Here is a 13,685-nt window from a genome sequence, read left to right on the forward strand (position 1 = left end):
CTGCTGTCCCCCTCCCCTGCAGCCTCAGCTCGCTTGCTCCGCCGCCGACGCAATGCTCTGGACGGTGGGGCTGTGAGCTCCTGGGGCAGCGAAGCTGCAGAGTCCAGTCTGACCCAGTCTCTGTGCTGCGTGGTGGCGGCAGCAGCGTGGTCCAGCTCCAGCTGTGTGGTGCGGCTGTAGCGCTGCCAGCCACTGGTGCTCCAGGCAGCGCGGTAAGGTGGCACGGAGCGGGGTGGGGCGGGGAGAGGGGTTGGATAGAAGGCAGGGGAGTTCGGGGTGGTGGTCAAGGGGCGGGGGTGTGGATAGGGGTCACGGCGGTCGGGGGGAGGGAACAGGGGGTTGAATGGGGGCAGGGGTTGGGGGGCAGCCAGGAAGGAGGGGGATTGGATGGGGCGGCAGGGGGCAGTCAGGGGCAGGGTTTCCGGGGGCAGTCAGGAACAGGGAGAAGGGGTGGTTGGATGGGGTAGGGGTCCCGGGGGGTCATCAGGAATAAGAGGAGGGGTTGGATGGGGTGGCAGGGGTCTGGGGGCAGTCACGGGACAGGGAGCGGGGGGGTGTGGATGGGGCAGAGGTCCCAGGGGGGCCATCAGAGAACAGGGGGGTTGGATGGGGCAGGAGTCCCGCAGGGGGGGGGGCAAATAGGAGGTGGGGGCCGGGCCACAACCCCCTCCCCTAACCGGCCCTCCATACAATTTACAAAACCCGATGCGGCCCTCAGGCCAAAAAGTTTGCCCATCCCGGCTTAGACAGACAGGCTGGACAAAGGGAGTACTATGTCTTATCTAGGAGCTGGGGGTGCATAGGTTAGGATAGCTTCATAGTCCATTTGCACTATTCAAGCAATGCAAAGGGACTGTAGAAGGAATGAAAATTTGGCCCTCCTTGTGAGGAACTATGCAAGTGGCCACATCCATGACTCACATTAATGCTGTATTTCAACACTGCATGTTTGTACCCGAAACCTGAGTTGGCTTTGAATTAGACCCAAAGGTCTAGATCATCAGCCAATCATCATTGTGGCTTTGATGTAAATAGAGTGATGCCAATTCATGGAACAACATCAGTTCCATCCAGCTGAGGATCGAACTCAATGTATTTAAAATACCGAGTTACATTATAATGGCAGCAATAACAAAAATTTAGGATATTTCCATTAGTTGTTATTGAAGTGCTAGATTACCAGCACGAATAGAAATTTACAAGTCAGAGCCTTACATTCATTGCAAAGTCCTGTGTTTAAATTATTCTCCCAGGAATGATTGTACCAAGAATGCATACACTTGCGCTAATGAGAACACTTTTTGTGTTCGTTTTTATTGTACAACCTTTTGTTAAAGTTTTTTGGCTTTTTAATAAGTGAAGTCCTGGTAAGCATGTGACAGAACCTGTAAACATTACCATTAGCTGAACAGTTGTAAATATCTTTATAACAGCTGTAAATAACCACAAATACCACAAAATGTAGTTACTGCTGTTCCTATTTATTCAAGACATTTTCATTTAAAGTCACAAAAATAAATGTGTTCAATCAATACTAAGAGTCCTGACCGACAGAAATTAAAGAAAACTCCAAGGTACAATTTTAAATCCATCCTTTCCCCCATCCATATGGAACTACATGTAAAGTCATCTCTTTGCATATTCCAGCAACAGAGAGTAACGCAGCTTTGCGTCAGTTTAAGATTAGGTGAGATCTAATGTAATTATTTGGTGATCAGACTAAAAATCAGAAGCAGGAGAGAATTGACTCAAGGCAAGTTAATTAATCACTTTAAAAATACTTCCAGTTTTGTGTAACATCACTTCAGGGTTCACAACATCACCTATGCTTCTCTATGCTGTTTATAGGGAATCCCTAGATCAGGGTCTAAGACCATCAAAACCTTTTCAAGGGCAAATATTAATTTAGTCAGTCTGGGAAAGCATTAGTGTCCACTGGATAGCACACTGCACTGGGACTATGAATCTATACCCAATTTATAACTGTGTGATCTTGGGCAAGTCACTTCACCTCTCTGTCCCTCTGTTTCCTCTCTTCTGGGAAAGGACCATCTTTTGCTATGTGTTTGTACAATGGCTAGCATGACAGGGACTCATTCTTGGGTGGGGTCTCTAGTGCTTCTGTAATAAAAATAATAAATACCAATACATTTTTTTAGAAGGTGAACCTAGGCTCCTGGATGGACCTGTAACTTTTTCAGCACCTTTCTGCAGCTTTACCTCTACTATAGTTTTTTAAGAGTTTATTACTTTCCTGAACAGCCTCATTGCTTGGCTGGGAGTGACACTGGCATAGTAAAAGCAAGATTTAAGGCCAAATTACGAGCCATTTACCCAAAATACTAAGCAGTTACTCACTCAAGTAAATCTCATTTAAGTCAATGAAACTAGTAGGATGAACAAATGCTTAGCGGTAAGAATAAGGGGCTCACAACCTGTTCCTTAAAAATGAAAGGTTTTTAAAAATAAATCTTTTTTGTTCTTTAATTATATTCACTAGCAGCTTGACACTTAATGAGACATAACATGGGGGAAAATGTAAGTCTCATACATTAAAATGGACCAAAATAAGTACATTTATGCCACTCGGAAACTATTAAAAGATGCTACATCGAATGAAAACACAAAATGCAATAGGTAACACAAAAAATTAAAGGAAAAATAAAGCTATCATCCAATCTGGCCCCGTATCCTTGTCTATTTCTTCCAGATTTAGTCTAGTTACAGACAGTTCTTTGAAGCTTTTGTACAATTCTGATACTCTTCATTAATGCTGGCTAACCTTATATTAATTTAGAATGTAAACCACTCTTCAAACACCTTGTGATACAAAAATGAGTGCACACATGGCTGTGTACAAGAAGAGCTACAAGATGTTGGTCCAATAAAAGATATTATTTCACCCACCTTGTCTCTCTAATATCTTGGAACCAACACAGCTGCAAACAACATATAAGAAGAGCTGGTATGTATGGGCTGAAATGCCCTCCACCAGGGCACACAGCTAAGATTTAGCCAAATCTTTCCAATGTCGAGAAGATATCTCTTAGACTTCCATGATTCCATAATATTTGAGAAAAAGAACTAGAAGAACTTGTACAATATTCTATCTATTGTAAAATATCCACCTGTTATCCCTTTGATGAATCTAATCCAATGTCATTTTTCCCTACTGTATTCTAATCACACTAGCCTTATTTTGTTACGGGCTTTGTTACAAGAAAATTGACCATGACATCTGCTAACCAACCATGTCTTCAGCTTAGAAGTACAATTGATATCATGATCAATTATTGGGCAGTACAGTCCATGATGATGCTTAGTTAAGTGATTAGATAGATTAGAAATCAGATCCATTATGGCACATTGCCCCCATTGCCAATATGTAAAGTTGATGTACAGAATTTTATTTAATTGCATTATCTAAACTGTTTAGAGCATGCAGTGTTATGTTCAACAGAAATTTTAGCTCACTAGATGGAACACAGGATTTATAATTTCTCACAGCACTTTACAGATATTGATTAAGCTTCAGTGAATTAAGCTTCACAACATCCTTGAGAAAGGCAAGGAGCTGCTTTCCGCACCATGAAAATGCAGCTGCCTCTGGGGTGGTCCATGGCAGCAGTTTGAATACCTCTCTGCGCCACAGATTAGGACAAAACAGTAGCTTGTTCTTTAATCCCAGGACTGTGGTTTCAAGACCCACATTAGGCTGTACTGTAATGTCCTTTATAGGGGAAGTCTGTAACCCAAGCACCAGGAGTCCAGGCTAGAGTATAAATTAAACAGTTAGTTACATTCAGATACTGCCAAACAAGTTTCCGCAACATGCCAAACTTTCTCCAACTTTCTAGAAGTCTTCAGGGGAAGGATCAGTGGACTCTACACAGGTCTCTCTACAAAGACACTACTCCCCTTCATTCTATATGAAAATGTGCTGCTACCCCCATGAATAACCATCATTACAATATCTGTAAGCACTTGCAGATGTAGCAGCAACCAACATTTCAGAATAAATTCACAGGAATTGATAAAACCAATCCAATCCCATATGAAAAGTGCTTATCCTTCATGGGCTAAAACAGGTGGATGAAACACTGAACTGGGACTCAGGATAATTGGGTTTAAGTCCTACCTCTGCCACTTGCCTTCTGCGTCACCTTGGACAAGTGGCTCACCTCTCTGTCCCTCAGTTTCCTCATCTGTTGAACGGGAATAATGCAATTTACCTCCTCTGTAAAGTGCCTTGAAATCTATGGATGAAAAGAACTAGGTATTACTAGTAGTAGTACTAAAGTTGTAGGTATTCATTCGCTTTACATTACCTACAGTTTGTTTTGTGCCATCTAAACATACAATAGTTGGGTTAAACATGCTGCAACATAAATGATGTAATACAATACAAAAGATCAGATATTTGTCCTGATTTGGAAAGTGACCTAATTTGAAGTTGCTGCAGAATGTGTCATCATTTCTATGGTACTAGTACTTCAGAAGTAGCAAGAGAATAGAACAGCAAACCTACCATATCTGAAGTATTTTTACTATGTCTGTGTGTGGTCTACTCTAGTCTTTGGTACTTATATGACTCCCCCACTTACCATAATATCTGGGCACCTCACAATTTTTAATTTATTTATTCTCACAACACCCCTGGGAGATGGCAAAATATTATCCCCAATTTAAAGATAGGGAACTGAGGCAGAGAGACTGAGTAAAATTTTCAAAAGCACCTAAATTCCATAAAAAAAAAAAACCCTACTTAATCTGGGTGGATATTGTACTCTTACATTACAAAGAAAAATATTTACCTTATAAGGATGAACTAGCAGGATCTGGAGCCAAACTAAAGCTATGCCTACACTACCGGTTATGTCCGCATAACGTATGTCACTCAGGGTATGAATAAACCACCCCTCTGAACAACAAAAGTTATACCAACATAAGCGCCACCATGGACAGCGCTATGTCAGAAGGAGAGCTTCTCTCGCTGACATAGCTACCGCCTATCATGGAGGTGGTTTTATTATGTTGACAGGAGAGCTCTCTCGTGTCGGCATAGAGCGTCTTCACCAGACACGCTGCAGTAGCACAGTTGCACTGCTGTAGCACTGTATGTGTAGACAGGCCAATATGTTTTGAATGGAAGGAGCCCAGGAAACCCTTTAACTGCTAATTATTTTAACTCATGTGTCATGCAATAACTCATGTGTTGGTAACCGTAAAAAGTCAACATTTGCCAGTAGTGATAATAGTTACTAACATCTGAGGTGCTGAAATTATTTAGCATTATAAATGTAAGGAAATAACATAACATCTCATACACTACTGTTTGGCAACTCTTGGTAAATGTTGACTCTTCAGTGGCGACCACTGCACTGTACATACTATTATGTTTTTATTTTTCTGATTCCTTGAGAATAACCCTAAAGATGCCCAAATGTAATTATCATTTACATGCAATCTGTTTTAGCACAGAGAAATACGCAGCACTTAATATCCAAATACCCTATTACTATTTAAACATCAACAAAATACTTCTCATGTTCAGCAGATACATTGAGCAGTTACAAATTAAGCAAATAATAAACTCATGATATTTGATGCATGGAGAAAGGTATTAATAACTATTCTTTATGAAGTGAGTACTGATGTTTGATTAATGTATAGTGCTGTAGGCTTATTGGAATACATAGTGTCCTGTCACCTCAGCGATGCAAGACAGTGTGTGGGTTTAGTCTTGCATGTGACAGGAGTTTTGAAGCAGTTTTAGGAAGGCATAGATTACCTGAGCTAGTTATCATTCAAAAGAGCAATAGGAGAGCAGGGAAAGGCCGAAGCACCAATAAATCAAGAAGAATTGAGAGCAGAGGTGGATTAGGGGTTTATGGGGCCCTGGGCCAGAGCAAGTGGGGGGCTCCTCCCCACCCCTTCAGCCTGCAGTCCCCCCACCCTCCCTCCTGGCACTCCTGCCAGGGAGCAGGGTAAGGGTGCAGGGGCTTTCCCCGCTCCTCAGCAGGAGCGCTGGGCAGGTGGAGTGGGTTGGGGTTTGCCCATTTTTCCAGGGGCCTCCCAATTGACCGGGAACCCTGGGCATGGGCCCCGTTGGCCCAGTGGCTAATCCGCCACTGATTGAGAGGTCAGGAAAAGACTTATCTCAGCGCATGATAGGGAAGGTAGAAGAACCTTAAGTGACTTGTCATCTCCTCAAAAAGGAATGGTGGGTAGAGAACCTTCAAAGGGTCAAGGATCCCCTGAATGAGATTTTGCCACATGAAAACAATGAATGTCCACATTGTTATATGCTGTAATTAGGACAGAGCAATAGCTCCATACATCTGAACAGTCTACTTTACTATAGAAACATCTACCATCAAGCAAAGACATACTAAAACACATAGGTGCACTTCAGCGCCATCTAGTGATCCCCCAAGTAACTCGTCACCACATCTGTCAAATTTGTCACAAAGACTAGCAAGGGCCTGAGCAGAAATTATTTGCTTTTCAAAGGTGCTGAGCACACACAATGCCAGTTGAAGTCAACAGGAGCTGTAGGTGCACAGAACCTTTGAAAAATAAGTTAGCCATTTACTGTTGGCTATGGGACTCATTTGTACTTTTGTGTGGGTGTTTTTTATTACATAGTATTTTTGTAAAGGTATGATAATGTCCTGAGTTGAAGTTCAGAGACGCTATATAATCCAGTACAAAGGAAGGGGTTTACATATTTTATTAATAATAAAATAATTAACATGTTTCACACTTGAACAGCATCTTCCTCCCTCAAACATCTGATGCTGCTTTATAAGCATTAAGAAATTAAGTGTGACACCATCCTGATGAGGTAAACAAGTACATCCCTAATTCACAGGTGAGAAAAATGAATAATAAGCACATATACTGCCATATATGTTCAAAGCTGTGTGCAAAAAGACAAGGTGTTCTCTCTCTCTCTCTCTCTGTCTCTTTTTGTTGTTTGTTTGTTAAGGAATACTCAAAGGTCACCCCATCAATTAGCCTCTAAGGTACGTCTATACTTACCTCCGGGTCCGGTGGTAAGCCATCGATCTTCTGGGATCGATTTATCACGTCTTGTCTAGATGCGTTAAATCAATCCCGGATCGATCCCGGAAGTGCTCGCCTTCAACGCCGGTACCCCTGTTCGGCGAGAGGAGTATGTGGAGTCGACGGGGGAGCCTGCCTGCTGTGTGTGGACCCGCGGTAAGTTCAAACTAAGATAGTTCGACTTCAGCTACGTGAATAACGTAGCTGAAGTTGCGTATCTTAGTTCGAAGTGGGGGGTTAGTGTGGACCAGCCCTAAGATTGCCCCAGGACTGAAGAGATTTTCATCTTGCAGTAAATTATGCCAGATCCTCCACTGCCCTCTACACAGTCTAATCATTTACACCTGTATAAAGTGAGAGTAACACACTATCACTAGTGTAAGTGAGAGTAACACACTACCACTCGTGTAATTAAGTGGGGGTTCTGATTTGGTAGTATTTGGCACCTACTTCCTATAGGTGTAAATGACTGGCCGTGGAGAAACAGGCCCTGTGTGTTTCACCTTGCTTAAGATGACGACACAAGATTCAGTGATCCTGACGATTCCCTCACTTATATCTGTTATGATCCCAGTGTGCCTTCATTGACTAGGACAGATTTACTTCCTGATTTGCACCAGTGTAAATAAAAAAATAAAAGATCAGTCCAAAAATCTTAGAAGAGAATTTCAAAAGAGAAGAAAACTGACGAGCAATAAAGATCAATCACTGCTCTTCTAGATAGAGGAGTCAGCGTTATCGTTGATCAAGAATGACTAAAGATCACTAGTCAAATGGCTACTACAAATGACAAGGGAAACAAGCTTGTGATTTTTGCCGAGTTATTGAATAAAACTACTCATAAGCCTATGATAAAACAGTCACAAACGAGACAATTGAGTACACAATGAAAGGTCTGCAACCCAGCACAATTACGGCATTATCCATTTGTAACGTGAAAGAACAGGAGCATATCCTGCAACGGCCATTAGATGTCATTTCCATTTGCTACCTAATGTGCCAGGTACATCCAGCAGATTGTTGATGAACCTGCCTAATAGCTCCTGATGCTATTTATTATTAGTGTCTTGATTTGAATGAAACAGTCCATTTAATATGGCAACACAAGACTCAATAACATGTCCAGCAAGGTTAAACTCAGTCCATGCTAGATGCTATCTACACGTGCGACTATGCTGAAAACAGGCAAATCATGAGGTAAGTCCAGAAGGAATTAGGAATGTGCTGAATGAGCAATCACTGTTGGCCAGTTAATTAAATAGCACAAGCCACAGGAGTTAGCTCTGCATTTTGCCCTCCTGGCTGGAGGATGCGTACCATGGTAGGAGTATGGAGGTCACAAATGAGGCATGGGTTGGGAGGCCCATCCTCAGGAGCTCCACAGAGATGAGCTGAATGCTCTCTCCCTTCACAAACCCGCAAACTCACTCAGCAACAGATGCCTCTGAGGGGGACAGTTGCATGAAGAACTGTTAACCTCAATTTTTTATTTTATTTTCAATTTATAAATGTATAAATATTAAATGATCTGGCCAATATGCAACATCGCTGCCCTCTGCTGGATGGAATTAACACTACTTGTCAGATCCCACACTGCAGTTGATGGAGATTCTTCTTCAGTGCAAGAGGCATGGGGGGCTGTGCTTTTAGAGCAGGAATTATCCCCAGTGCAACTGGTAAGTTCACCGTAGCCATGCTGTGCATCCCAGTTATCCCTCTCGGGGGCTGCACAGCGCCATTTAAAGTGGGGGGCATAGATGCTTTCCCCCTTTCCTGCCTCACCCTCCCTCTTCCCCAGCCCCCTCAGCCCCTTCACCTCCAGGAGCCTGATGCTCCTGGCACATGAGCCTCTATCCTCACCCCCTTCAAATCTGAGTGAGTGGTGTTGCAACCTGGCGTGCAGGGTCACAGCACCACTCAGGTTTGGGCCAGCCAAAAAGTGGTCAGGCCACAGTCCAGGTGCTCCCCCAACCCTGCCCTGCCTCCATAGCCTATGCCTGTGAAGACCAAGGAATTTGAGACTTCTGATCCCAGAAATGGCAGCACTCACATTGCTGGAAAACTGATATCCTCTGTGACCCTCATATGGTTGCCATGTACAAATGGTGACTGAACCCATTTCCATTCTGTTTAACCATGAGTAGTAGAAATGTAATGTTTAATTAGAGCTAGGCACATACTCTTCAAAAGAAATACACTCATCCAACCAGGGAACAGAAACAATATCCATGTGACCAGTTTGCAGCTTTAAACAACTAGGCAACCAAGCTTGAATTTCTGTTTCCAGACAGCAAGCCAAGTAAGTGAACATTTTCTGAGGCATATTTTCAAGAGAATATATATGATTAAATTACAATGTAGGCACCAATTCAGGAAAGTTCTTAAGGACATGCTTAAGTCCCACTGCAGTCATGCACGTGTTTCTGTCCACCCCGTTCAGGACAGCACTGAAGCACGTGCTTAATTTTAAGCACATGCTTGACTTCCATAGGACTTAAGTATGTGCTGCCCTGAATTGGAATGTTTTCCTAAGTCAGGGTTCTAATTTGTAGACACTTTCATGAAAAGTGAAAGAACACAAAGCTCATCACTTGAATTACTCACCGTGAATTATTCGCCCAGATCCATGTTTAATATTACACAGTTAAGTTCTTCTGATTGATAAAAACAGAACAGAAATTGTTTTCTGGAATCCTGTACTGCTGGCATCATGATTATATATCTGTATTGTGAGAATACCCAAAGGCTCAGAAAAGGTTCAGGGCCTCCCTCATTGTACTACAGGGGTGCTGGAACAATTTGTATAGTGGGGATTCTGAGAGCCACTGAGCCAAACTGTATACCCTGTATATGATGGAAACCACTTCAAGCCAGGGGATGCAGCAGCACCTCCCCCCCACACACACACATCCCAAGTTCAGCACTTATGCTGCACTATGCACTGCTCAAAAAGAAGTTGATATGATGGATGATGCAATCCCTGTCCTAAAGAGCTTACAATCTAATTTAAGACAAGACACAGAAAGTGAAAGGATGAGGGAAACACTAAATAAGATCATGTAGTTACACAGGCTACTCATGGCCCCAGATCAGCAACACACTTAAGAACATGCTTAAATCTCTTTGAAATCAGTGCGACTTAAGCACATGCGAAACAACTTTGTTGAATCAAGGTCTACGTGCATAACTTGTTCATTGCGAGTCATTTAAAAGATTTTTCAAAAATATAAATAAATATCAGCTTTCCCATAATGGTCCTTTAGCCATAAGCAGTTGCCAATTTCCTATGGGCATCATGGTAAAATTGGATTGGGAAGAAAGATTTAAATTTACCAGAAAAATGTACACCACCAGAAGTTGATTTTAAAAAGCACATTTGGATTCAAAACCATTTTCTCCAAATACATTTTGCAACTTATCGATGACAAGCAGCACCTCATCATGAGAGCTGGAGGAATGCAGACGCCACTGCTTCCTATAGTATCATAAGTCAACGGAGTTTATATTAAAGACACTTGTTGCGTGAATACATTGTTAGATTTGAATGGAAATATTTCCTCATTCTCCAACTGCAATTTGGAACAATGGTATATTGTTTACCATTTCTTAGCATAAATATAGTTAAATATATACTATAGGTTTTTTGTTTTGTTTTTAACCTCAGGGAGACAGCACAGAAAACAGAGTTTTGAATTTATTTGGAGGGAAGGAGCCACACAGGATGAAATCTTGGCCCCACTGAAATCGATGACAAAACCCTCATTGACTTTAATGGATCTCCCCATAATATTCCATGGCAGGCATGCCATTCGGCAATTGGAGGAACATGCAAAATGGGCCAAGTGAAATAATTCCTTCTACGAACACTGCTGAGATATGGGCCTTAACAACAGAGAGGACATGCAAAGAGCAGCCCAGGATAGACAGGGATGGCAGAGCCTTGTCCAGGCCCTAAGCAACATCTGACTGTGCAGGGAGGATTCAGATTTAGCCATGGGCCTATGCGATCTCTCTTTTCCCAGCCCTTAACAGACATATCTTAATATTGTTTCTTCCTCCACCACTGCCCATTCATCATCCTAATCTCACACATATTCAGATGACTGGTACTTGATTTCTCTTTGGGCTACTCCCTGAATTGACCACCAGAGTCTACTGCAGCCTAAATTCTACCAATTCCACAAGGTCCTGAGGTTCTCCCTATGACATGGTCTTGCATTGAAACTGTACATTGCTAAGCTGCTGGGATCTAACCAGGACCAAAATGAAATCTCCCTTGGGTGAGTGGGAGTTGCCATTGACTTCAGTGGGGCCAAGATTTCACCTCTTATGTCTGGGAAAATTCCAATTCAGATCCTAACTTTTCAATTGTTCCCTCTTTGTATGATGAGCCAAACCAAAAGCACAGGTCCAAAAACCCCCAAATGTTAGCAAAGTTTGCATCCTGGTGCAAACTTTGGGGCTCAGGCTTATCTTTCATTTGAATGTTTTTTATTGTCTCAAAAAAAGAAATTATAAGAAATTATAATGGTATGGCCTAGAAAACTATTCTGTCATGTTTATTGTTAATTAATCATACTTCTAATGCAGAATCTTTTGCTCTAGGACAACAATATTTTTATCATCTCTGAAGACTACACTTCTGCATCTATTTGATCTGTGAATATAAATCCACCTGTTTTATTTCTCATTGTAAAACAAAATGATATAATACGTATATTAAAATTACATCCCCCACCAAAAGATATTTTCCTTCAGAAAACATAGTTTAGTCTTATAGCCATAAAACTGCATTTATGGGTCAAAGATCAAAAATAAGTGAAGGCCCACAACATGCAGACCTTTTTAAAAAAAGAATGTCACATTCTTTCATTTTCAGCATAAAAAATGGGCAACTTGTTCAGGGCAAATAATTGTTTGAACTGAGGATTTTATTATTAATCTCCGAAGACTGCTGAATTTAGGGTCACAGTAAGTGTTGATTAGGTACAAGGTGCACAAAGCTCTCCTCTGTCGATGCCATTGAAAGAAGCAAGTAATTTAGATTCAGAATTGGTCTTGGATTGAAGCTCACTCCATTACCGACCATTTTCAATTTCAGCTATACAATAAACATCAAGCTCAGCAAGGAAATTAGTACATTTGGTAATGTATTGGGAGAGATGGGTGGGTCTTTGACAAGATGACACTTATCACCAAAGCTTCAGTTAATGAAACCCTTGAGTGGTATCTGCGTTTGACATATTTTGACATTTTTTGAAATCACATCCAGCGTTCTCCCCCCCCCTCGAATGTTCTTCTTTATAAGAAAAAAAATCCATCTATCTTTAAAATGAGTGCTGAAGTACTGCAATATTATTGGAAAAATTAAAGAGATGCTGACTGCACTGAAGGAAAGAGAGGTAGACTTTCTTGAAATGCAGAAGCTACAGCAGGATAAATATTATTTAAACTGAGGAGAAGTTGAGTTGTTATTTTGGAGGGGAATGTTTAGCCTTCAAGGGATTTGTTTGTTTTTACTTTACTTGCTCTAAAAATGCCCTAAGAGGAAGGCTTGTCATTAATGTGATTGCAGAAAACATTTAGTCTTACATGAATCACATTTGTTTTTAACATGCCTGTTCTAAAAAACATCCTGACCCATCAAATAAGGTTTTCATTAAAAGGAATTAAAATGTTTGGGTTTTATATCATTACCTGAAACAGTGAAACTAGATTCGATGGGTTACTTTCACAACAGAAATAGCTTATTTATTTTGGTTTTGTTTCTATTTCTTTGTTTGATTTTTATTTAAAAGTTGAAATAATGCGAGTGAATGAGAAGACAGCTTAAAGTTCTATACCTTGAGCATGGAGATATTGTACAAAAGACAGTAACTATGTATAAAAATGAAAGGAAACTAGGAGAGAGAGACAGAGGGAGTGAATAATCGCTGGCCTAAAAGTAGTTCTCAGTAGCTCATGACCCAAAAACACCACAGCAGCTCTCAGATCACTTTAAATGCTGCTTTGTGGCACCTATGATGTAAGACCAGAATTAAAAAGGGTCAGATGAGGCAGAAGATTTAAAGTTCACTAATTCTGAGAGGTTTGATATTTACTCTTTAGCTTTCCTGAACGCCAAGGGAAATTATTATGGATTCATATATTTCAAATCTCACACAGCTCTATTATTGTTCATTTTTTTCATCCAGAGCTGCGAGAACAATTAAAACAAAAAATACAAAGCAGTCTAAACAGGGGCATTCCTGAACTCTACTGGACCTACAAGGCAACATTTACAGCTTTAGTTCCAAGCCGGGTGGTCCCTCCCAAAGATTTTTTTCCAACACAAGTGGGAGGTCACCTTGAAGATTTCAGGGACAGGAATTGTATTATACAGGATATATACTCCTGAAGAGTTGTATTGTGTTGGGTTGCAATTTTTATTTAAAACTTGCCCTCCCATGACACTGTTCTAAGCATTTCCCTTGCCTCCCTCAGTCAAGGTTTAAGGTGCTGGAGAAAGCACTCTGTGTATGTCTGCCCTTATGAAAGCCCAGAGCTGGAATAATGGAAGTTGATATCTTCTGAAAAAGATAAATCCCATATCACAAAAGAGTTGTTAGATTATTTCT

General features: G+C 41.3%; 1 protein-coding gene across 4 annotated transcripts in view; it reads right to left on the reverse strand.

The window, feature by feature from the left end:
* The window catches only part of SOX2 (SRY-box transcription factor 2), a 408,003-nt gene that overhangs the window by 238,485 nt on the left and 155,833 nt on the right, over nucleotides 1-13,685 (reverse strand). For all 4 annotated transcript variants that reach the window (XR_010590329.1, XR_010590328.1, XR_010590330.1 and 1 more), the window contains one exon: nucleotides 4,139-4,256. The gene's annotated coding sequence lies outside the window, so the exon portion shown is untranslated. Of the gene's footprint in view, nucleotides 1-4,138; nucleotides 4,257-13,685 lie in introns of those variants that run through there.

The sequence above is a fragment of the Chrysemys picta genome, chromosome 9 (assembly GCF_011386835.1).
Source record: "Chrysemys picta bellii isolate R12L10 chromosome 9, ASM1138683v2, whole genome shotgun sequence".
Lineage (NCBI taxonomy): Eukaryota > Metazoa > Chordata > Testudines > Emydidae > Chrysemys > Chrysemys picta.